General features: G+C 35.4%; 1 long non-coding RNA gene across 1 annotated transcript in view; it reads left to right on the top strand.

The window, feature by feature from the left end:
• The first annotated feature begins 10252 nt into the window (after positions 1-10252).
• Positions 10253-27210, top strand: part of LOC102007678 — a 25416-nt gene continuing 8458 nt past the window's right edge. Inside the window, exons 1-3 of the long non-coding RNA XR_261233.2 lie at positions 10253-10327; positions 11293-11340; positions 12168-12260. This is a non-coding gene — a long non-coding RNA (uncharacterized LOC102007678). The remainder of the gene's footprint in view (positions 10328-11292; positions 11341-12167; positions 12261-27210) is intronic.

The raw sequence follows: 27210 nt of genomic DNA, 5'->3' as shown, positions 1-27210 counted from the left end.
ACATTGCAGCAATTTGCTGCCAGCCTTGTTAATATTGCAAGTCACTGGAAACACATTTGTACTTTTGTGAAAATAGCAGCATTGCCAACTGAAGCTCTTTTGAAATACAACGGCATGATAATGACAGCCACCACTAACTCTGCTAAGCTCTAATGAGTTACAGTGATAATCAGAGCTGTCTGAATACCTTAAACTCAGTATGGATCTTTGCATGTGAATTTGTTATGATTATACCTCCTACCCCTGACAGAGAGGACCAAGGTGACTAAAACGCCAGGCACTGGCTGGGAAATGAGACTCAAGGCACTGCACACTCATTCCAGGGAAGACACACTGTAAGTCAGATTGTTAGAGTTAAATGAGAAGGATTGCCTTGCTCTGCCCCACACCAGGCTAGCCTATACCTATACTTATTTGCTTCAGGATGGATGTTCATGATTGTCTTCTACTTTTCCCACATTGCTGAGACAAAATACCTGACATGCAAAATTAAGGAAGGACAGGAGTATCGAGCTTATAGTTTGTGGAGGTTTCAGTCCATAATCACCTGGCTTCAAGGCAGGATAGCATGGCACAGGGGTAGTAGTTTATGGCTGCTGAAGACAGCAAAAGCTGCTAGAGCAATGCTGTTTTCTCCCCTTAAATTGTAACCAGGCTACCACTCCGTGGGCAGGTGTAGTACTCACAGCACCTCTGTGCGCTCCTTTCCCAGAAGAGGATGTTTAAAAAGTGAGGACCTTGGCCCTCTGCTGAATTACTTAAAATTCTAAACTTCTCAAGTTGACACACTGTATCAACCACTGCAATCCGCTACTTGCCTACTTGGTAACCAGACACATTTCTTTAAACTGGTCTCTAGATACCAAGACAGGCTTATTCCTAACATTTCACAACTTGAACATTATAAAACAAGTTTAACAATCTTCAAGAATCACTTAACTCTATCAGTATCGTATTATATTAGAACCATAGCATTTTGCCTCTGTTCCCGCAAGACTCATGCACATTCCTTTATGCAAAAGGCATTGAGCCCCTCTGCAAGTGCTGCCAGAGTCTTAACAGCACTTCTGAAAAGTCCAAGTCTGAAGTCTTCTTTGAGATTTAAGGCAAACTGTTAGCTCTAAGCCCCTGTAAATGAAAAGAGAGATAACACTTCTAACATTCAATGGCACGAGAAAAACATTTTCATTCCAAAAGTTACAAACAGGGGAATACAAAGGATTGGGAACAAAGCACTTCCAAAATCCAGCAGGGCAAACAAGTCCTGTAGTTCCGTGTGCACAGTTTGACACAGTCTGTGGCAAAGTGAGAGATCCAAGGGTTTGAGTGACTCCACCCCTAAGGCATTTCTGGTAATTAGTTTCCACGGCCTCTCTCTTAAGCCTGCTTTGTTTTCTTTTTGCAGGTTTCCTTAGATGATCCAGGTTCCTGGCTTTTCCAAACTTCTGGGATCTCCACTGCACCTTTGGCTTCACCCTCACAGCTTCACACACTGCCCTCTTGAGGGCACACTGCCTGGCCTCCCAGGCCCTCTGAAATCGAGGCAAAAGTCTTTGCAACCCCATAACTCTAACATTCTGCATGCTCCTAAAATCAGCACCACGTGGATAATGCCAAGGTCTGCTGCCAGCTGGAGCAATTGCCAGGCTTCCCTCTCTTTTGGTTGTAGGGTCCGAGTGCCTGGATCGCTGGGCACTGTGGATCCAAATCTGAGGAACAAATGTTCTGTGCTGCCACTATTCTAGAGCAGGATACTCCGTGGCTTTGTCTTTAAAGCAAAGTCTTTCACTTTTGTAGGTTTGAGGCTGCAAAGGGTGAAGACTTGCTGCTGCTTGTGATAACGTCAGGGCATCTTTTATATTCTCCTGTTTCTTCTGAGCAACAGAGAGCTCCACAGCCTTATGTTTGTAGTTCACAACTTTGCTGGAGCTTTCTTTCTGGCCAGACTCACATTTTAAATCATCCTGCTGGGCTCTTAGCTCTTGATTTTCAACATAAATCTGGCTAAAAGCCCTCCAAAATAGCCATGCCACAGCCTCAACATTCAACTGCCTTGAAATTTCTTCTGCCAGATTAAGCAGTCCACCGCCCTTAATCTCAGTCTCAGGCAAAGTCTCTAGACATGAGCAGAATGCAGACAAACTTTCTTCCAAGCCATAACACACATCATCTGGAATCCAGCACCCAGTGCAGTCCTTCTTCCCAGCAGAAACCTCCTGAACTTGGTCTTTACTCACAGAATTTCTATCAGCCTTCTGGTCTTCTGAACTCTGACCTGAATCTCCCATACAGAACAGCCTAAGGGATTCCAACTATACTCTTTCAGGCAACATCTCTAAACCTTTCCAAACTCTTCCCCCAAGCCATAACCAAAGGTTCTTTATTTTGTTTTGTTTTAGTCTTTTCAATAGATGGTCTCACTATGTAGTTCAGGCTGGCCTTGAGCTCACTTTATAGCCCAGGCTGGTCTCAAACTTGCAATGATCCTCCTGCCTCAGGCTCCAGAGTGCTGGGATTACAGGCGTGCGCCACCACATCCAGCTCCAAAGGCTCTTGAACAATATGATTAGATATAGTCATAGCAACAACCCCACTTTTCTGGTATCATTCTGTCTTGCTTACTCTTCTCTCATTGCTGAAACAAAATATCTGACACCCAAAGCTAAGGAAGAAAGGTTTATTTAGCTCACAGGTTGTGGAAGTTTCAGGCTATAAACACCTTGCTCCAAGGCAGGGCGGCATGGAACAGAGGCAGCACTTCAAGGTGGCTGAAGATAGCAAAAGCAGCAAAAGCAAGAAGTGGGTAGCAAGCTTCTTTTCCTCCTTTATGTTGTAAGCAGACTGCCCTCCCCTCCGAGATGGGTGTAGCTCCCACACCATCTCCATGCCTTGCTCTTACACAGGATAAGCGTGGTTACAAAATAAGAACTTTGGCTCCCTGCTGAGTTGCTTAAACTTCTCAACTTCTCAAGCTGACCCAATGTATCAACAATTACAATGATTTTTTTCTAAAATCATTTCTTTAAACTACTACTGTAGTTTATTATTATTGTCTCATTTTAAGTGTGAATTTGATGCCCTCAGCACGTTGATGTGAAGAATATAATATAAATACAGTTGCCTCAATGCATAAGACTGCAGGTGGTGTTTAAATTTATTTTTCTTATCTCCACATGAAATCATAGAGGTATTTAATTTATTTTCTTCTCTTTTGTTCATTTTCATTTTCAACTGTGGCTCAATCTAAAAACACCAATATTACAAAGAATGAAGAAATGTGGTCTCACCCTATTAAAAAGCTTTTGTACAAAAAATAAATCAAAAATAGAGTGAAAAGACAGCCCATAGAGTGGGAAAAATTAGTCAGTTGTTCCAAAGACAAAGGACCTCTATCTAAAGCGTATAAAGAGTTGAAAAAAATCAGACACCCCAAGTTCAAAGACTCAATAAAAATAGGAGCTAGAGATGAGTATACATTTTTTATATGAAGAAATGTGGAAGGTAAGTTCATACATGAAAAAAATGTTCAAAATCACTGGTCGTTTGAGAGATGAAAATTGAAACAACACTGAGATTTCATCTCACTCCAGAAAGAATGGATATCATCAAAAAATCAACCGATAACAAATGCTGGAGGGGCTGTGGGAAAAAAGAAATCCTTCTCCACTGTTGGTGGGAGTGTAGACTGGTGCAACCATTGTGAAAATCAGTATGGAAATTCCTCAAAAACTAGAATTAGAAGTCCCATTCGAACCAGCTATTCCCCTTCTTGGTATTGTCCCAGAATTAAAAACATCATATCACAGTGATATATGGGTACTCATGTTTATAGCAGCACAAGTTATAAAAGCTAAATTTTGGCAACAACCCAAATGACCATCAACTGAGGAATGGATAAAAATATGTGTTTTTTTATATAATGGAGTACTACTGGTTTTTTATATGATAGAGTGCTAGTGTTCTTTTATATAATGGAGTAGTACTTTTTTATATATAATGGAGGGTGAAGCCATAAAGAATGATAAACTTGAGACTTTTATAGGTAAATGGATGACACCATACTCATAAGTGAAACAAATTAGACCCATATGTGTAAACATCATATTGTCTCATTAGTGTGAAAAATTGAATGAGTAAATAAGAATCAAAATGTGCAACAGATATAGTGACAGGAAGAAACTTCAAAAGAAAAGACAAACTATGATGGGGAAGGAAAAAGGAAGAAAGAGAAAAAGAAAAAATATATTTATACAAAAGATAGATAAATGTACAGCTAGTTCCTCATAGTGAAATGAAAAGAAAGATTTGTGCTAATAGTGTTTGAAGAAAATATCATGCTTGTATCTTGTACTTTGAATAACCACTATGAAGGAAGAAAATACACAATGTATTAATCATTGTAACTCTTACTAACCTGTTCTAAAACTGTTTTATTGTTATTTTTATTTTTTCTCTTTAAAATAAAAAAAATCTTAAAACACTTGTAATTAACTCATGTTTTTTGAGAAACTTGTGCCTTTCTTCCTAAAACACATCTTGTAAAGGGAATTTAATTTGTGGTGATCTTAAAATATACATGAAGGTAATTGTCCACTATATTTCTCCACAATTTTCTATCTTCTCCAGAGGCAAAATTTCTTCCAGAAAATAGACATTATATAATGATATTAACAATATCATTTTAAACACCTCACAAATGAGAACTTATGTGTATGTACAGTATATAGTCTCAACAGTAACCATGAAAAAAACTAAAATCTGGCAACATTTTCACAATTTGCTTTGCATGCCAGGGGCTATGGATCAAGGGATAATAGCAGCAACTTTCACCTAAGAGTCATATTTTTACTTAGAAAATCTAGCATAATGGAAACAACCAAACATTTATTATATGTGAAGATGTTGCATGTCATTTGTATTAATTATTGTATTAATCATACCGAATTTTATATTATATTAATTATGTGGAATCATCCTGGAAATGTCATTATATTTCTCCATTTTATAGGTGAGAAAAATGAGTTTCTTAGAGGTTCATGACAGAGATCATGGAGCTAGTAAATGGCAAATTCCAGATTTAAACTCAAAACTCTTTTTTTATTATTTTAAAGAGAAAAAACAGAAATAAAAATAAAACAGTTTCTAAACAGGCTGACAGGAGAGCAACAATAATCAATACTTTGCAGATTGTTAGCTTCAAAACTCTTAAAACACACTTTCTCAACACTGTATCAAATATGTCTTCCAAAGACCAGGGGAAAATTACCACCTTACTGCTTCATTGTCTGGTGCTCAGTGGGCGGAGCTTGAGAAATCTTGACTTGAAAGAGCACATCCTTCTCACAGGAACTGACTGCATTGAGGGAGGACGTATTACTTAGGAAAGTTTAATTCTAGTTGAGAAAAAATATTCTACAGATAAGCAGTATTTTAGTTGTGCTGTATATTATTTGCATATTATTTAACAAAACTGTTCTAATTTCTTAAGAGCTACACTGTATAAAAAATAACAGCAACAACACAGAACAGAAAGTTAGTTTGACTTGAATATATATACATATTTATTCCAAGACTTTTGGAGCTGCTGCTTCAGTGAGAGGACTTTGTGAAAACGGTGAAAGCATTACTATCCAAAGATAATGATTTTCTCGAAGATACAGTTTAGGTTTTTTGTGTATTAAGTATTGCCTCCTTATAAGAGAAAAAGTTTTACCAAAAAAGTGACATCAGAACTTGGGCTGTAGCTTAGGGCTTGTAGTGTTCCTTCCTAGTGAACTTAAGACCCTGGTTATGATCTTCATTAATGAACAACTAAAGAAAATGAAAAGGGGAATGAAACAAAAAGAGCAGTGTTACTAATGTTAGAATACAATAAAAGGGAACTAACAGCCTGTGAACAGGTCAGGTAAATATTTCTAGGGACAGAGAGCGAGAAAACTGCTCAAAGATATTGGTACAAATGAGGGAATAGGAGATAAATTGGAAAGTATAAGTATAAATGGTAGTTTCAACCCTTATGGTAAGAATTCACTCTCTTCAATATTTATGAGACTAGAGACGACTCATGATTTATCTTAGTTCAACTTCTGTTGCTACAAAAAATACCCAAGGCTGACTGCTTCATAGAACGAAGAGGGCTTATTTAGTTCACTCTTTGGGAGGCTGAAAGCCCATATTTTGCAGTCCCACCGTCTGACCTATAGTGAGCTCTCCGTGGTAGAGATTATTACGGGAATGAATGAGTGCTAAAGGGGATCTCACGTTCAGATGGGAACCCAGAGAAGTCCAGGAGATCGCGCTTTTTGTAAACACTTGCTCTAATGTGTACTTAGCACCATAGCACAAGCACGACCCATTGTTTAGGGCAAAAGTATAAAGAATTCACCGGCTTAATAAGGCACATTTAAACTATGGGGTGTGTCATCTGTGTATGGTGAGTATTTAAACTTAAAGACTGTATTACTGTAAAAGACATATTGCCATTAATCCCCAGCAAAATATTGTACCTGAGTTCAAGCACGTTTATCCCATTATTTTGCCACTTTCTTTTTTTCTTTCCGGTACCGGGAATCGAACTCACAACCCCATGCTTGCCAGGCAGGTGCTGTGCTGCTGAGTTAAATCCCCTGCCCCTTCTTGCCACTTTCTGAAATGGTTCTTGAAGTCCTCTTCTGTGGGTGGTTTCATAAACTGTGATTAAGGGCTGGGGATTTAACTCAGCGGCAAAAGCGCCTGCCTGGCAAGCGCAAGGTCGTGAGTTTGGTTCCCGGTACCGGAGAAAAACCAAAAAAAAATAAAAATAAAAATAAAAAATAAACTGTGATTAAAATATATGGTGAATGCCACTGCCAAGTACCATGCAGCAGAAAGGCAGCTTCTAAAACGTTACAGTGTATTGTCATCAACCTTATTCACTGGACCCGGGGCCTTGAAACTTCTCCTTATTCCCCAGTGTTAAATATTTTAAGTTGACTCAGGACATTGAAGCAGTTACAGAAGCACAAGTGAATGATATCCAGTGTGCAAATCAACACAGATCAAAATAACTCACAAGCTGTCAAAACTGCAAACATCCATGACTTTGTCCAGCTTGCCATAGAGAAAGGGCCACATCTGTAACTTGCAAGAAAGCTCTCCTTAGTATTGTCTGAAAACCTAGCTAGTGAATATGAGGCGCCTCTCTGTCAAACTGAAGCACTTTCATTTTGTTTTCAATGACAGTACTGCAAGTGAAAATATTACTTGTTGTGCTGACTCCATGTAAATCCAAAGCCAGAACACGCTTGTGTCATTAACGTTATAGAAACATAAGACATGCTGCTGTGTATAGCACTTCTAATTTCATCCTCATGCATTAGATGGCATTCGGGAATAGCTGGTTGATGAAACAAGCTGGTTGAATTGCCCATGAAATATAATTATTTTTGTGCAGAATACCACACGACTGGGTATTTTCAAGAAATAATTAGAGCTCCCTCTGCTGCCAGGAAATGCATTTTACCTTAATTTTGATTAAAATAGACCACCTACATCCTCCGATGTCTACTCCATATATTCTTTGTATTTACTACCAACATCTATTTTTAAAAATCATTTTAAACAATACTATTTCCTTTTTAAGGTAAAGCACGCCAATTAAATTTCATAGCTGATTATTTTAGGCCACACAAAATTGTCTTCACTTAAGTAATAAATACAAAGTTCTTTGTGATAAAAAGAAAATGTCAAAATGCAAAGAATTATATTGCTCTCAGGAATGTTATAATTACTGAGAATTTCAGAACATTAATGATTCAATATATCTTATAAAATTGAACATATCAACTTTTGCTTAAGTGGAACTGAGGTCCTGAACCTGATTACAGTAATCTCTGTACACTCAAGGTATGTGTAAATTAGTAGCTCACATATAGTTATAGAAATTTCAAAATGTGTCATTGTGAAATGCTACATAAAGTCAGAAATATAACTGAATTGATTAGTAACATGATTGAGATTTTGCAGATACATCTTCTATTCAATTTTCATTCCAAAACATGTACACAGAGTAAGGAAAACAAAAGTAATTTTCCCATGAGGATGCTGAGACCTGAGAGTATTCACTACTACTTTCACTTGCTGTAGTTCAAATTCTTTTTCAACTAAGTTGTGCATTACTTCAGATCATGTTTCTCTAATGTTACTAGGATAATTACCAGAGCTATTGCTTTGATTTTTTATTGGTGGTTCTATGATCACTATCAATAAGAAACTTCAACACGGAGATTAATTTTAGCGATAATTAAGTTTAGTGATAATGTAGGGATGACGCAGAGGACAACAACGGTATTGAATGTAAACTATGACCTCAGAAGACCTCAGAGATCAACACTTACTTTCTAGAAGAGGGAAGCCAATTCCAGTCTTATGCTTTTGTAATCACACTGAGTAGATAGCCAAAAGCTTCTCAACTGTGTTTTTAGAAATAATACCACATGCGTATTACATGAATTTTACTTTTATAACTGTGGTAACGAAGGAGTTTGACATTTTGCTGTGGTGACGAAGGAGTTAGAAAATACACATCTGCTCAACGCTAAGTGATGCACACAGCTCTAAACTCATGAGTCTGGGTTTATCTTGCCTTTAGAGTAAAACAAGTTCAGCAGAATGGATAGAAAATCATTAGCAATGGATATAACCTAGTACTACACCAAGACTTCAGAAAATAAAAATTTAGTACAAATTTCCTGCAGAATAGGCAAGATATGTGGTTAAAACAAAATAATGTAAAAACATTCAAGAATAATTCCAATACGCTAAACCAGGACTTAGTTGTTGCATTGTGGCTTGGATTATTATTATTACAGAAAGTAGCAATAAAAAGTGTAAAGCAGGTATGGAAAGGTGAGAAGGAAATTGGACAAGACAGAGAAGTAGGAATGGTTGAAAGAGATTGATTCTGACATTTATACAGGTCAGAGGCTGGGAGAAAACATTGCTAGACTAAGATTTCAATTCTGAGGACAGTGAGTTAGTCTAAGAATTGGAACCTATAGTAATAAAAGTGCATTCTCAGAGATGATATATTTGCTTTTCTATGTAAGAGAATGACATTATTCTTGGCATTAACATAACTACATTTCAAGAACTAGCTAAATTTTTTTGAATTTGTTACAAGCAAAAGAAAATAGTTTACTACAATGTGTAAGGCTTTGCATGTACATTATTCTATAAAAGATTCTATCTCTTTTGTAAAATTGAAACAAAAAAAACTGTTGAGGTTTAGATGCCAAGATTTTTGTAGGTGGAGAAGGAATGTGTTCAAGATTAGTTCCAAGCTTTTTCAAAGAAGAAAAGGAAATGGTGTTATATTTTAGTTACTGGAAAATACCATTGGTGTTAGGTTAAGACAGCTTTCATTTTTTACTTTCTGTCTCTTCATTTGCAGCCTTATAATATCTGTCATTTACACATGTGACACACGGTGATTTATTCCTTTTCTTTCTCTTTTCGTCCATTTCACTAGATCTTATTTTTTATCACTCTGTCTTTATTTGAGTAGTAGGTTTATTTCCTAAACTATAGCCAGGGTTTTCACAGTCAAATGTTAACTGGAAGTCGTTGAGGATTCCGTCATTATGTAAGACACACTGAGAAATTTGAAGAGATTAATGTTTACCTATAGAATGAGTCATTAAGGAACCACTAAATTTTGAATTATTTTATGACTATACTAACAAAACGCGGTCAGTGATGGTAGAAATTCTGTATGAATTATTATAATTAAAAATTAATTCAGAATCATAACTAAGACCTTGGAAGATGGAAGGGATCCTTGGTTCCCAGACACGAGACCTGTTATTAAGCAAAACATAAAAATGTAGAAATTATCAAGCCGACTCAGGGAAAACTATGGCTTCCTCCAAGTCTAGACAAAAATATTCGTAGAAACCTTTATTAAAAAACAAGAATATAGGAATGCGAGAAAGTGAGTGTTTTAAAACTTTATGTAGTGAGTATGTAAAAAGCCCTAAACAACTGTATCTTCTAAATCTGACCTCCAAATACTGCAATAAGATACGCAACGAATTATTAAACGGTTAAGATGGTCCCATGCTTACCAGGAGGTATTTCCGCGCGTCCTCTCATTTCTTGCTGCATATCCACGCGCAAGGCCGTTATTGCAGATAATGAGGAAGGAACTGGAGCGACTCCTTTCGTTAAGGAGACGGGAGTAAAGCATGCAGTGGAAGCAGGAATCCACCGCTCCTTCCACGGCCTGCGGAGGAAACCCACCTCCCACTGCGATGAGCTGGTCAGCATAGGCGCGGCACACAATGATTTTGTATGTTAGTCTATGATTTTGCCTTTCAATTTACCAATTCAAGTTTAAGCAAACAAATAAATAAACTGTTATAATGGCTTCTTAAAAAGAAAGATTGAGGCCAGATGACTGCCCTGTTAGAACGGCTTGCCTGTTAGCGCATGCATCCCCTTCCCGCTCCTCAGCACTTGTACATTTTGTGTAAATGTGATCCTCAACTCCTTAAGATTTAAGATTAACCTGTGACAAAGCTGGGATAGATGGGAATTTTTATCTTTAAAATTTGCAGGGAAAATCTCTGCAAAATAGGAGGCAATAATGAGTTACTAAGTAGAACCTTAGCAGCTTAAGGGTCACGAAGGACCACTTACAAAAAGCGTGGTAAGGGGTGAAGGAGTGACTATCATTTGCTCGGGAGGCAGTGGAAAAACCTGGAGAAGAATGCAGTCCGAATATTGGGAGCCAGATCCTCCCTGCTGTTTTACCAGTGCAACCTGGGCCCAATCTCTTAAATTCTTTGTATTTCTCTTCCTTTACCTTTTGAATAAGGATTATGATAGTATATCCCTTGTGCTGACACACCCCTTTCAGTGTGATAGGAAGTTAACAATGGTGATTTCATTTAATTGTACAATTTTGTTCTACCCTTTTTCTATCTCTGAAATTTGGGATTTTAACATGCCTTTATGTATCTGTCGATGAAAAAATTTGAAAAAATATGAGAGAAGAGGGGGAAATAGTTTATATTTTATAACTAATTACTTATTTCAGGCAGTACTCAGCTAATTTGAAATATTATTAGGGCATATACCTGTTGTACAGTCTTTTATTGTCCTCCGCACCTCCTACTTTTATCAGCAATTTGTAAATGTACCGTGCCAAAAATGTTTTCAGTTATAGATTACCCCTAGATTATTAGACTACTTGCTAACTGTTGTTTATTACATGTACATTAACTCTCGATTTTCCTTCCCTTAATATCATAGTCACATTTAAACAGTACGGTGACATTTACAATTTAGAAGATGTGCAAGGTAAGATGCGTTTGATTGGAAAAAAAATGCATATGGATCCTCAGAACAGACAAGCTATAGCCAAGTTCAAAATATACATAACTCTCTTCCAGATATTCCATTGTAGAAGCAAAAAACAACATATTGCGTTCACACATAAGGATGAAAATGCCATACCCTATTCAGGGGAGACAGGTGTTAAATTACAGGCACGTGCATTGTTCATATGGTATCGATGTCCTTCAAGTTTGTTTGACATTCTGGAAACAACGTGACTGCAACTCATGAATAAAATTGGAATCATTTTCTTTCCTTTTTAAAATTGTATTTTTTTCTTCATTCTCACTTATATTGGAAAGAAAAGTAGAGGTAAATTCATCTATGTATCTTATTAGCACAAAATAAATTATGCATAGAAATACCAACTAACTATGTGGAGCACATTTTACATTTCTACTTTCACATTATTCTTTCTCTTTCTTGTGGTGTAAAATGGGAATAATCTGTACAGCCGCGTTGAAAATGAAGTGACCACATTTCTAACAGTCAGCAGAGGAAGACAAATGAAAGGACATGGGGTTTGTAGAAGAGTAAAATTAGATAAATAAATTTTATGTCGTTTGCAAATATTTTAGATATTCTAATGCTATCATCCATCATGCAGTTTACTCAATAGGAGAGAGACAGGCGTGATTCTGCTGCATTAAACAGCTCTGGCTGACTGTAGTTTCAGATACTGAGGGAAAAGATACATCTGCACATGCATAAATTAGGAAAAATGATCGCTTGTATTTCATAAATGGCTCTTTCTCTATATTTTATATATTTCTGTTTTTCTTTTAATCTAGTTTTCACCAAAATTGGATAAGCAGTGGAGAAACTGAGAAATGGAGGAATTTTAATGAGTTGATTCTAAGATGAGAAATATCTTTTACAGAAAGGTAATATAGTGCTATCTTTGCTTGGAATACACTGTGTGCGCATATTAATATATGAAATACATTTATAACTAATATATTTGTATTCATGTTTAAGACTCAAATATATTAATAGAAGAAGCTTCACATCACCCAGCAAAGTCATGGTAGCTTAGGGTTATCCCAATGATGTTAGTAATGGTGTGTCTATATTCCCTTTAATTTCAACACCTAGTCTTCAAGTCAAAACTTATACCATGAAAAATTTATTTTTAGGCAACTTTAGAGTTTAGACTAGTAAAATATTATTAAACAGTTATCTTTTCCAAGAAATCAAATACGAAGTCATTGAATATATTAATTCATGAGTATTTAATGCCCACAACTTTATTTACCCACTATATTACCAAATAAAATTTATAAGAAATTTCTTAAAAACTGCAGTGCCTTTCTATAAGGAAATAAAAGCTATACCTGAGATATACAGCAAATACTTGAAAAATTAAAATAATACAAAAATATTAGAATTAAAACAAAATCCATTTGGTCAACCTGAAAATAAAATAAGTGAAGCTAGTGTTCTTAAATATGATGGCCTGAATGTAACTACCAAAACAGATTATCAAAACCACAAGCTTGTGCAGAGGCTATTTCCACCTCATACACGGAGTTCTTCTGCAAGGACATCTGAGGAGCAACTCTGTTCAATCTTGGGCTGATGCCACTCTTGTTCTTAAGCATTCTTGGCAAGGAGTAGTGTTCCCAAAGATGTATCCTAATCCTCCTGTTTGTTTTTAAGAACCTGCACTAGCTTCAACCTCTTTGAATATGCCCAAGGATTGCTGTGGCATTCACATTCCCATTGAAGCATTCCACTATTCCCAAATAAGCATGGTATCAATATTCTTTGGAGGCTATCTCTGATGAATTTGCTTAGGTTGCTGAAGCAAATGATAAACAAGGAAATGGAATGGATGCATATTAATACTGTACATATTTGTAGAAATATATATCAAGCAAATATATATAAATAATGCTATTCCATAGACAATGCCTTGGCTTAAACTAGTAAGTATTGCATTATTCAGAGCTCTCTGGAGAGACAGAACTAGCAGGATATGTAAGAAGTGAAAAATTAGGGAATTAGCTTACAGAATCATGGAAGTTGAGAAGTCACTGTATAGGCTCTTTTCAACCATTCCTTAAGCAAATCAAGTTGATAACCCAAAACTAACCATCACAGAGATAAAAGGAAGTCACAATAAACATTTAAAGGAGAAGAAAGATGTTTCCACAAATTGAAGAAAGAGTAACAACAACAACAACAACAACAAAAAACCACAAATAGACTGAGTGGAATATTTTTTCCTTGCATTGTAGAAGACTTACATTAATGTTACGTCAGAAAAGAAGTCAGAATCTAAAAGGACAAACAAAGAAACAAAAACAGCCTAAAAATAAACAATATTACTTTAAGAGAGTTCTGCACAGCCACAGAAATATTCAGCAGTGTAAAACACAACTTGTAGATATTAAAATATTACAGAATCCTAGAGATAATAAAGAGGTAAGCATGCAAAATATATTAATCTATAAAATGATTCTTGAGAAAAAAGTAACACAGTTAGCAAGTAGGCAAATGACCTGAACAAACAGTTCTCAAAAGATGTGCAAATGGTCAGTAGATATATGCAAAAAATCGCTCATCACCACCATTCATGGGATTTACATAAATTAAAGCCACAGGGATTTGTTGCTTCACAATTATTAGAATAGCCACCATCAAAAAATCAAAAGTACTGGTAAATATGTGCAGCAAAGTGGATGTTTGCACATTATTGATAAGATGTAAATTACTATCCTTTATGATAAAGAACACATAGGTCTGTGAAATATTTAAAGATAGAATTGCTATATAACGTAAGAATCCCAGTACTAGGTATGTACGTGAGTTATCAAAAATGAGTACATCATGATGTACTGTGTTCTCAGATTCCTTATAGCTCACTCGCTGTAAGTAAGATACATAACTTATTGAGGTGTTCATCAGTCTAGGAACAAATAAAACATATGGGAGCAGCTGAGCCGGAGATCAATCACACATGCAGGGAGCAGCTGAGCCGGAGATCAATCACACATGTGGGGCTAATGCAAGGCCAGCCCAGGAACACGGAGTGCATGAGGTGAGCAAGACAAATAAGTTGTTAGGCAGGTCCTTTCTCCCACCTGTTATCAACCTCCTGCTGATTGTATAAATAAATGTGCTGCAGTTGGGCAGTTCTTTTTCTCCCATCAGGAGAGAAGGCTTCACCTGACCTCAGCTTTCTGCATTCTGACTCTTGTCTGTGTTTCTTCATCCTCCACCATCCTCCCTCCAGGAATTACAGGAGCCATACTGGATGCAGCAATGGTATATGTCTACCACTGTACATATATGGTGATAGATAGATATAGACATAGACATAGAGATGATAGAGATAGAGACAGAGACAGATAGAGACAGGGATAGAGATATATTACAAAAGAAGGGAATCTTTCCATTAGGGACAACATGGAGGATGTTGTGCTAAATAAAATGAACCGGACTCAGAAGGACAAAATACTGTACTGCATTATTTAAGAATGGTGAACATCGGTGTGGCCGCAGAAAGAGCCGAGGAGATGCTGGTCAGAGGGTACAAAGTTTCACTTAGGAAGGAGGAATGGCTTCCAGAGGGCTGCTGTGCACCGTGAGGATTACAGATAATGTATTATACAGTAGTTCTGAAAGTCACAAAGGTGTCAAGCGTCCTCCCCACCACCCTCTAAAGGAAGGTAAGTATATGAAGTGATGCATGCAAGTGAGCTCCATTTAGCGGTTCAAACTGTATGCATATGTTGTCAGTAAAAACAGATAGATAAGAAAATAAATAAACTGCAAGGGAATAGAAAGGTGATGGCCAGGATCAAGAGAAGCAGAAAATGCACATTCTCTGCTCGTGGTCATATGGCTGCAACTATGTAAGACACCAAGTTCAGCAAGTCAGCCTGCAGGTATTTCTCAACAGTAAGCTGTGTGCCGCGCACTGTAGATTTCTTGACAATGGAAAAGGAACCGTGATGGTGTAGTATAGAAAGAATGCAGAGAAAAACAAGAAAGACATGGCATCAGAATATGAAAATAGGCTTATTTTCATTAAGAAAAATAGGTGAAGAGTGCTTCACAAACACAAACTGTTGGAAGAAGTTCGGGAGGCGCATATGGATACAAATTTGGAACTATGGTTAAGATGTACTTTCAAGTATATGTTGAGATTTTCGGTTAAGAACATTATAAACTCATCTGAGATGGAGCTCCTATGCTAAAACACACAGAAATTATGCATAAGTAGAACGATTTCAAAAGTTTCCAGTAGGATCATAAGAAATAAAATTAAATTTAAAGCATGTAAAAATCAAAAGCATGCTAAAAACTCGAAATACAGTTATTGTGAGTTGGGCGGTATGTGGGTAACAGAAAACTTTTGACCCAAAATATACTATCAGGCATATGCAACCTACAACCTACAGGCCACTTGCAGTCTTATTTTTTAAGATAATGAATATAAAAGAATAAAAGAAGTTACTTATATCCAGCAACTAAATGTTATACTTTATTTTCATTTTTTAAAGATATTATATTTTATGAAGACCAAGATTATGTTTTATGAGGACCAACATAATACCACTTCCTTTAGCGTGGACCAGACAAGCCAGTAGGTTGGATTTTGGGCTTTAATGCATGAGACAGAAAAAAAAAAAGAGAAAAAAAACAGAGACAGAGACAGAGACAGAGAGGCAAAAAGCACATTAAGAACATTGTATGAAGATAATCTCTAAAAAAGTTGTATACTCAGAGAAACTGGAGACACATACAGTGATTCACAACATAGGAAGAAAATCTGTGTGTGTGTATTTGTGTTTTGTCTCTGGGATGGTCTTTTTGCCTTGTAACCTGAACGAGAAAAAAATGATTCTGTTAAAACTTTAAAAAGATCACACACACACACACACACACACACACACACACACACGCATGCCTGTGCGCACAGACACACAAATATCAAACACTTATTTTAGAAACCTGTTATAGTGTACCACAGGAAAAAGAAGTCATTAAGTTAATATATCAAACTGTGGCCCTAAACTAATAATACATTTTGTCTTATAAATTAGGAGATGCAGGATTCTCATGGGAAGATTTCTTCTCAAAAAAGTGTTCTTATTCCAAGAAAGCTCATTATAAAAATATAAGAAGCGTAAGAATGCAGCAAAACAACCTACAGGGCAATATACCCTAAAGAATTAAAATAAAAGAATAATCTGAAGGTCACCATAACATAATTATTTTTCAATGATTAAAGAGATTAAGAAGAAAGTACACCAACATGCTATAAAATGCATAAGTAGGAAGTGAGAAAGATATAGATGAATGTGTAGATAAACAGACAGACAGACAGACAGACAGACAGGTCCACAGTTGTGGCTTGGATCGGAACGGCCCCCACAGCCTCCCGCTTTCAGCGCAGGGCTTCTGGAAGGTGAACGGATCACGGAGGGGCTGTTGCACTCAGGGCTAAATGTGCTGTTGGAAGCGGGGCTGTGATGTGGGCTCGGGCGGAAGGGCGCATCTCCCTGCCTGTCTCTTTCCCACTCTGCTTCCAGGCCCGCGGGACCGGGCTCCACCTCAGACACGTCCTTCCACCCTCTGTGCTCGAGCGGGAGCCGGACCATCCCAGCGCAGAGACTGTTGAAACCGAGCTAAAATAAACCTTCCCTCTTTACAAAAAAGAAAGAAAAAGAAAAAAGAAACAGAAACAAGATGTACATTCATTAAAATAAAAACTTAAGCGTTTCATAAATTAGACTCAGCCTTTAAAAAACTTCTATGACCTAAAATGTGTATTTGGAAAATGGTAAAATCAACTTTAGAAATAAAAATACTAAATCTTCATCTAAATAGTAGATTATTGAATTTCAGAATATCAAAGACAAAGCAACAATTTTTATTTTTAAACACCTTAACTACAATTTAAAATAGGTGTATAACAATAATGTAACAGGAACTGCAGGAAATTTCTTATAGTCTCAAAGAAAATAACTGTCGATATAAAAATATATTCACCTACATCTCATTTGAAATTTAGAATAAACTCAAACATTTCAACTAAAAATTTGAGAGAGTTAAAACTTAGAAAATGTGCTTTAAAAATCCCACTATAATATACAATGAGAAACTGGGTTGGCATAGAATAGGTAAAGAAACTGCCTACTAATTTGTTAGACAGTTGTTAGACATTAAATCCTATATTCTGTGAAAGCTGATGTTAAGTAGGATAATGAAGGATTTTACATAAAGCAATAGTGAAGCAAGGTGAAATTAAAACAGTGAAAAAGCTTTAGAGGACGATGAGTAGAGGTCAGATTTAGTTATTTTAAGACTCACTGTTGGGGCTGGGGATTTAGCTCAGCGGCAAAAGTGCTTGCCCGGCAAGTGCAACGTCGTGAGTTCGGTTCCTGGTACCGGAAAAAAACCAAAAAAAAAAAAACTCACTGTTGAGGAGATAAATATATTTTTCACATTTGGAACATATTAACTCAGTTTTGTGGGTTAAAATGTTTTGTAATTTAATTGCGTTATGAAGATGTAATGCATATATACAAATAAACATGATTAAAACAAACAAGCAAAACTCAGTCAATATATAAAAATAAAATGGGAAAAAACAAGCCCTTAATGCAAGAAAAAAATAAAATTTAATATTTAGACATAATTTTTAAAATGCCAGTGATTATTGTAATTCCTTAAATCTAGTTTAGATACACAAATTTGTAGATAGGTAATTTTTAATTTATCTATATAATTTTTATCAAAGAAATACCTAAAGCAATTACATAAAATTTTTGAAAATAAAATCATAGAAAAATATTGCCTGAGTATTGCTATATAGAACAGGTTAGAATTTGAGGATACGTATTTTTATGTAAATCATCACAACCAGCAATGTAGACTTTTAAAATTAAAATTAAAATCCTTGCAAAAAAGCCCAGGAGGTACAAGTTGCAGATCTGTTTAATGACACATTGCCGAGTCTATCATGCCGAAGCATCAGACTTTTACCTGTGTGGTACTAAGGCTCTACAATGAGGCAGCGGACTTTTTCAGATTTAGTCAGTTTGATAGTAGCTAAACCAGTTCTATGAAAAGAAAACTAAATGTAAAAATTCCGCCAAAATGAAAGTTCTTTACTACTTATTAAGAAAAACATTATCAACAACTACAACATCAAAGTAGTGTATCCTGTGAAGTGCTAACACTTCCACAAGTAGAAGAAAACACAGTGTATTAGAACTGTCTTATCTTAGCTAAAGGATAAACTCAGAAACCAGTTTTCTCATAAATACAAAATGTACTTCAAGGAGTATTACTTTACTTCAGATTTTATTCATATCAAATCTAAGCAATAAATGATTATAAATAGAGACATAAGAGTTGTCTTTTCAGTATAGTAAAAGAATATCATAAAAATCCTATAAGTAACAGATATAAACTTGGCATACAAAATACAATCTAAGGAAAACAATCCCTTGAAAAGGACTAATTTTTATTAGTTCATTGAAAAGAAAGGTTTGTGCTTACACTGTTTGGTCAATTTTTCATTTCTGTATCTTGTAATCTGAGCAACTACTTTAAAGAGAACAATATGAAATGTATTAACCATTGTTACTCTCTTATTATCTTGTTTTGAAATTTTGTATCATTTCTATTGTTTTTTCTCTTTAAAAGAAAAGAGTTCCTAACTTTTCAATGATGCTATAAAATTTCAATTTTAAAAATTAGTTTGTGGCTGGGGATACAGTTCAGTGGCACAGTGCCTACCCGGCAATTACAAGGTCTTATGTTCGATTTCCGGTACCAAAAAACAAAAAATATTTTGACACTAAGGAGTTCCTTCTTAAGGAATGTGAAGGGAATACTACAATAACTTACTGGTATGTTTACACTTTTTCTGCTGAAAACTTCAGCATGCTTATTCCTTATTGTTTCTTCTAAAAATAACTTCTCACAGATGTCTTTGTAAGCTCATCAGAGCATTTAATAATGTATTTTCTATGTCAAGAACAAAATAGTATCCATTTACCAATAAAATCCTCGAGTTGATCTTTCCTTATAGCTGAGTAATATTCCATTATATAACAGTATCACAACTTTTTTATCCATTCCTCAGCTGATGGGCATTAGGGTTGCTTCCACTATTTAGCTATTACTCATAACTGAAATAAATCAGACCCACACGTATAAACACCATACTGTCTCACTAGTGTAAAACACTGAAAGAGTGAATAAAATCTAAGAGGTACAATAGATATTGTGAAAGGGAAGGAAACTGTTCAAAAGGAAAGAACAATGGGATGAGGGAAAAGAGAAAACAAAGAAAGAAGGGAAAATACGTATGTATGTGTACACAGGATAGCTAAGATAGTTGTACTACTGACTTCTATTGCTTTATTGAAAGGAGCAGTTAATGTTTCATTGTTTGGTCAATCTTACATGCCTTTATTTGTTTATCTGAGTAACCAATTTGAAGATATCAATATGTAATACAACAACCATTGTTAATTTCCCATCACCTTGTCTGAAATTCTGTATTGCTTGTATTGTTTTTGTGTTATCGTGTAAATGTCTGTGTGTCTGTTAATATGTTTTCGTTCTTTTATCTTTAAAATGACAAAATAGTAGTTATTCAGAAAGCCATTTAAACACATATCTCAGTGTAATAATTCAGAACTGTTTTGTTTGCTGCTGCGAATAACGTGGTAGCAGGAGCAGAGGCAAGGTGAGCACGGAGATGCTCGGAGTAAATGGGAAGAACCACAAAGTTTTCCTTTTCACTGGCTTTGGGTTTTGAGCTCTGGTTCCCCTCCACAGTTTTCAGGGAAAACTACATTTCAATTTATAGTAATTGGATGAGAAGAGAAACTAGCCCTTCAACATTATCCCTCATTAAAAAAAAGTCTGAAAAATGAGTAGCAAATTTTAGAAGGAATTCCAATGTTAAGAGCTAGAATGAAAGGAAAGTTGAAATCTGAAGAAAAGAAAGTAGAATAATCCTTGTGCTGTAGTCGGAGGCTTGGACCCATAGTGTTGTGTTCCACAGTGGCTAATAATTTCAATGAAGAACTCACCGTTTCCACAGCCTATGTTATTTCTGGTGGACATAACTACACTGGCAGTCTATCTGAATCTTTTGCCTATAAAAACAAACACAGTATCACTATTAAAGGACTGTAATGCCACTTTGTATCTACAGAATTAAATATTCAAAATGTCAAGGTATACACACTAAAATTATGCAAATTTCTCTAAAATTAAAATAATTAAGTCATGCTCGTATCAGAATATATTAAAGACTTGATGCCTTCATGAAAAAATGAATCTATGTATACTACTCTCTATTCCATGGAAATTTCATGGGAATTGTATAAGTACATTTTTAAAAACTTTTTTAAAAATTATATTTATTACTGCTAGGGTTAGCATGACACATAATAAAGCGTTTAGCATTACTTTAAAATAATCCAAATTTACTCAACATTAAGCTCTCAGGAAATGGTGACATACTCAATATTATGCACAAATCTACACAGACTAACTCTGAGATAAACAATATGTTAGTGTTAAAGAAACTAGTGTCAAAACTTTCTATGAAAGAGATACAGTTGCATTCAATGAGTGAAAATATATAGAATAGTAGTATAAACACAAAAAATGTAAGCTATCTTAAAATTTGATCCAGAGAAGAATGGATACAACCAGAAAATAAAGTAGAAATGATAAGGTAGACAGCATCACTTCAATATGTAATAAAAAGAAATAAATTTAAAATTAAAAATACTCAGAGTATCAGAGATTTGTGAGAACATGTTAAATTGTTTAACATAGGTATGAAATTGAGAATGACAGAATGGATCAAGAAAAAGAGTTTATATGACAGTAAAAAATTCCTAAATTCAAGGAAAACAATGCTTGTTTATTTCAAGAACTTCAGTGAATTTGAAAGAAGATAACTATGAAAAAACACATCTTGCTACTTCACAAACTGTTGAAAACCAAAATCAAAGAAAAAATTCAAAATAGTCAGATAATAGCACTGAAGGAAATATAGGATGAATAACAGTGTAAGTACATCTTTAATGTGATGAAAAAAATAAATAATAACTATAAAAACTGTCATCCCTCAATTTTATACTGAGTTTTTACTCAGTATATTTTTCCATGGATGATTTTATAATACCATATATATATAATCCCACATACATAATCTTTATATATTATATATATATGCATGCACACACACTTTAAAATAGTCAAGCTTCCAACATCAAATAGTAGACTGCTTATGACCACAAACCAGAGGTAAAAGTGGCAGGTGGAGGGCTGCTGTTCCCTGGACACAAAGGTTCTGTCACACAGGATGAATACGTTTTATAGTATAACACTGCAAATGCTTAGAAATACTGTACTGCTCTCAAGCATTCGTTACACCTCACACTATGGGTTGTAACCACAATGAGGAATGTAAAAATACTTTGGTTACCTAAGGAGAAGGAAGAACTGGGCACTGGGCGCAGTGCAGATGTTCTCTGCAGTGTGATGAAACATGCTACAGTAGGCTGTGGTGATAGATATACAAGGCGGAATTCATGAGGAGCCATTTGGTATCATATTTAAAAGAGTAAATGTTATACTATTTGAATTATGTCCCACATTTTAAAAAGTTGAATGGTGCCAGTAAACAATTCAGTATCATTTTTAAATGAAAGAAAACCCAGAGAGCATCTACCTAGCCTGGATAGATGGACAGGTGATAGATAGACGGACATCTGTTTTGGTATAAATGTAGATACAGATGTAGTATATATTTACTTGAGTTTGCACCATTAACTATGCAGACACAAATAAATAAGAATAGAGAACTTCAAGAACTGAAAATTAAAGGCCAGAGCAAATGGAAGAGTAAATATAAAAGGGTCATCTCTTTCTAGTTAAATTATTTAAATGTGTATTACTTTTCAAGGCAAAACATAATGTATGTTGATGTGATATAGATGATAGACACAGCATACAGGAAAGGAGGGGATGGAATGTTAAATATGTATGATGTCTAGTTTACATTTTTCCTAGAACAAACTATTAAGTGTAGTTAGGCAGTGTAATTTAATGATGTATATATAGTTTCTACAATTACAAGTAAAAACTTGTGTAAATATTCTTTAAGGAAGCCAGCAAATAAATGGTAAACTGCAAGTTATCCAGAAATTGTACGGAAATCAATATATAAATACTAGGAAAATAACAAAATTGACAAAGAGAAGGTGGAAGTATAGAAGATAAAACTGAACAGAAATCAATAAATGCATCAACAATAGATTAAATCTTCAATCAAAACTTATACATTAGAATAGATAAAAATGAAGGTCCGACTCTATACTATATGCAATGTATGCTGCATATTTATTGAAAGCACACTGAAGAAAATGAAAATAATGGGTCTATAATATCTAAAATGCAAACTTTATTATCACATAAAACATTCCTCATGACAAGAGTATTACCACAGATTAAGGGAACATTATATTATAAAAATAACATAATTTTAAATGTATATGTAACTACTAATCAAAATTCAATGTAAATCACACAAATAAACAAATATAAAAGAGAAATAGGTAGAAAATTGAAAAATGAGTGTAGATTAGTAACATAACCTCTCAAAAAACAATTTAAATAACAAAGTAAAGATGTAAATTACTTAAACATCAATCATCTTAAATTATATGCCATTTACAGTACACCCCACTCAAAAATTACAAAACATATTTTTTGGATGTACATAGACTGTTGACCAAGATAAATAAGATTTTAGGTTATAAACTAAGACTGTCTTAAAATGATTAAATGTCATGTTTTTGATCACTTCCTATATGTTAAAATAATATCAATCAAATTTGTATAAAATCTACAATATTGGCAAGTAAAACAGTGTAATTCTGATTATGCATGAGAAAAAAAGAAATAAAAGAAGCATTCTAAAGTATCCTAAACTAAAGGTCAGTGAGAGTATGCCAAATAAAGATTTATGAAAGGCAAGACATTTTTCACTTTTAAACAATATGAAAATATCTCTAAAACTTATAACATTCCATTTAAAGAATTTAAAAAGTAAACAGAGTCAGCAAAATAAAAAGGAGAACAGTGTTTCAGAAGAATCAACAAAATGAAAAGTGTGTTCTTAAAGGAAATCAGTGTAATTGTCTAACTCCCACGTGAAATGATCAAAAAGAGGAGCAAGCGAGAGAGATTTCAAAAACTGTAGTGAGAAAATCATGAAAGGTCAGCATCGCAGACTAGAGCCATTAAAATGAAAACAATAAAATTACAAATGACTACACCAAATGATTCACTGATTTAAATGAAAGACAAGCTCATTTAAAATATAAAGGGAAAAAAATATATATATAAATGGACAGAAATAAGAAACTCTCCACACCTCTATATCTATTAATTTAAATAGGTTGGCCATCAATTTCATCAGAAAACAAGTCAAAATCAAAAGAGTCCCAGATGATTACATTGGTAAATCATTAACACTTTCAAAGAAGAAATTTTAACATTATAACAAAAATGCTTTTGGAATGTAGAGAAGAAAACATCAACCGTGTTTTAGGAGGTTAACATTGTACTACTGACAAATCTAGGCAAACGTGCTGTAAAACAAAAAAAGTTAAAGGAAAATTAGCACAGATGAAAAATCTTCAACAAAATACTAGTAAAAAATCCAGCAATATGTAAATGAATTTTACTACTCTACGTTCTCAGAGAAGAAGACTTCAAGACGGCATTAATTATTGAAATGCTTCATTAGAAAAATGTTCTTATAAGAATTAGAGAGGGGGACTGAGAAAACCAAGAGAATGCTCGAGCAGTTGTGCATGTCGATCTGTAAGAGAAGGAGTAGAAAGAGAAAGTTAAGAAGCCCTGGTCAAGCTAACATGAAGAATAAGAAGATTTGGCAAAGAAATTAACCAGGATTTTAACAAATGTCTGTTGACTGTAAGCTCTCCTGCCTCCCAGAAGTCGGCTTATTGTAACGTACTCACATTAGTCAAGACCATATTAGCACTTGGAAATACAGCCTCCGCTCCTGCTGTCTCTTTTACTTTGCTGGTCCTTGGAAAAGTCTCATGGTTCTATCATCTGTAAACACTGAATAAATACTGATTTAATGAATATCCGTTTTGAAACACATACAAGTCCTCGGTTTAAAGGAGCAGAAACAAATTTGCATATTGGCCTGTGGGTTTAAGCATGGACTCTCTGAAGCTACAAGCAGCAGGAAATTCTAACATTCAGGACATTCTGCTGAAAATGCCCTGCCCCTGGGTATATAAACTGAAATTCAAATATTATCAGCAGGAGCTTATCGTCATCGCCCTGTGGGAGGACAATAAAGAGAAAGTACAGGAACTATAATGAGCAAAACTGAGGTTCAACGCTTGAAAAACGGGGGGAAATTGTACTTCATTTTTGTTCTCTCTGCTCACATTAGGGTTTGCTTGTGTGTCTGAGTAACAGTAGGATTGTATTAAATCTGCTCACAGTAGATAGAGATATACAAAATAGACGTGTACAAAAGTTTAAAAACCATCGAACAGTGAATACAATAATATCAGTTGCATCTACATTTATACCTTTTTAAGTTACTGAATTTATGCTTTGTCTTTAATCCACACATGAACCATTTGAGATGGCAGAAGTTACATAACGGGTGATTGAAAGCACTTTCGAAAGTATCATAATGGTTTTGCTATCATTGGAACTTGTCTAATTTGACCACTAGCCCATCTATTACAGGGTTTGTTATGAGTTTTAAAGAGGAACAGAAGGTTTCTATCTCATTGAATGCTACTTTGCCTAACTGTGCCCATGCCAATTATTAGCGAATATTTAATAACATGAACTTTATGCTAATATGTTGCTTCTTTTCTTCTAAATGAATTGTCCTCAGATATAGAAAAGTATAAAAGTGTCAGTGATGTATATCATCAATACCATATAAAATAAAACAGTATTTGACAAATATTTGGTGCATTTTATTCATACTATTCCAATTTAACTGTTAAATGCAGTATAAATTAACAGCTAAAGATACTCTTATAGAATGAGATTATGTATATTACCCAAGTATTATCTCCTTAATAAAGTTTCCAAAAATTTATTTTTATGAGAAATATTTCTTGTCTACTTACCAAGCTGAATAGAATCGGAAGATCTGTACAAAACAGCCAAAACACCTGATTTAATAAATAGCATCATGTAATCTCTGAGAAGAAGGCTTATCATAACAGGGATGCAAGTTCTAATTCCCTTCAAAGTACCAGTCCCTTAATTCTTAAATGTATAATGAGTTCCTGGGCTACAGAATACCCTGAGTGTTGAAACCCAAAAAAATTCTGAGCTCTGATTTTAACATGTAGTCTATGATACCGGTAAAATGAGTAAAACGCAAGCCAAGAAGAATCTACAAAATCATTTTATAATTTCAGAACTTTCGTATGTACTTTAAAAGGTGAGAGAATCTTTCAAGCTGGAAACATCAAAACACAAAGTAAATTGAAAGTGTGAGTGCAAAGTAGAGTGGACGTTGAAATTTTAAAAATGTATTACAATTAAAGGTAAGTTGCCATTAATCCTCTTCAAAATACGTTGCCTCACTTCTAACACACTCCATCACTTGTGTCACTTTCTGAAGCAGTCTAGAAATTCTCTCCACAAGTGTCTGTACAAAGTGCACTCAAAAATGTGAACAGTACTGCCAAGAGCCACCCAGCTTCATGAGAAAAATACTGTGTGTCCTCTTCTCTTCTGTTCACCAGATCTGACACCATGAGACTTCAGGATCTTTCCCCAAAGTTACGATGACCATGAAAAGTAAACATTTTGAATGAGTTCAGGAGTTGGAGGCTTCCACAATAGTGACACTGTTATGGTTTATGTCTGTGTGTCTCCCCAATGCCTCGTGTGGACATGGGGCAGGCTATTAGAGTTGAATGATTGTGGGTGTGAGAGCTACACCCGCCCTGGGGTGGATAGTTTGCATATGTAAGGGAGAGGAAGAGAGTGCTTGAGGACATTCCTCCCCCATTCTGCCCTGGTGTGTGCTTGCGGCTTAGCTGTGTGCTGCCACCCTGAGATGCAGCCCTCTGCACGTTCCACTCTGCCTTATAATCTGCCAAGTACGGATTCAAACCTCCACAAACTGTAAGCGAAATAAACCTTTCCTTCCTTAATAATGGGAGTCAGGTATTTTGTCCCAGCAGCGAGAGAAAAGTAATCAAGACAGAATTTGGTACCAGAGGAGTGGGGTCGTTGCTGTGACTATACCTGACCATGTGGTTCAAGAGCCTTTGGAAATGGCTTGTGGGGAGTGTTTGGAAAGGTTTGGAGTTGTCGCCTGATAGAGAAGCGCCTTTGGCTGTTCTGTTTGGGAGATTCTGGTCAGAGCTCAGAAGACCAGAAAGCTGACAGAAATCTTGCCAGTAAAGACCAGGTTTGGGAGGTTTCTGGGAAGAAGAACTGCATTGGTTGTTGGACTCCAGACGATGTGTGTTATGGCTTGGCAGAAAGTTTGTTTGCATTTTGCTCATGTTCAGAGACTTTGCCTAAGACTGAGATTAAGGGCGGCAGTGGACTGATTAATTTGGCAAAAGAAATTTCAAGGCAGTCGAACGTTGGGGCAGTGGAATGGCTATTGTTGGGAGCTTTTAGCCAGATTTATATTGAGAATCAAGAACAAAGATCCCTGGGGCTGGGGATTTAGCTCAGCGGCAAAAGCGCCTGCCTGGCAAGCGCAAGGTCGTGAGTTCGGTTCCCGGTACCGGAGAAAAACCAAAA

This window comes from Chinchilla lanigera, unplaced genomic scaffold (assembly GCF_000276665.1).
Source record: "Chinchilla lanigera isolate Chin_1 unplaced genomic scaffold, ChiLan1.0 scaffold00026, whole genome shotgun sequence".
NCBI classification, from domain to species: domain Eukaryota; kingdom Metazoa; phylum Chordata; class Mammalia; order Rodentia; family Chinchillidae; genus Chinchilla; species Chinchilla lanigera.
This window is presented reverse-complemented; position numbering and strand designations above follow the sequence as displayed.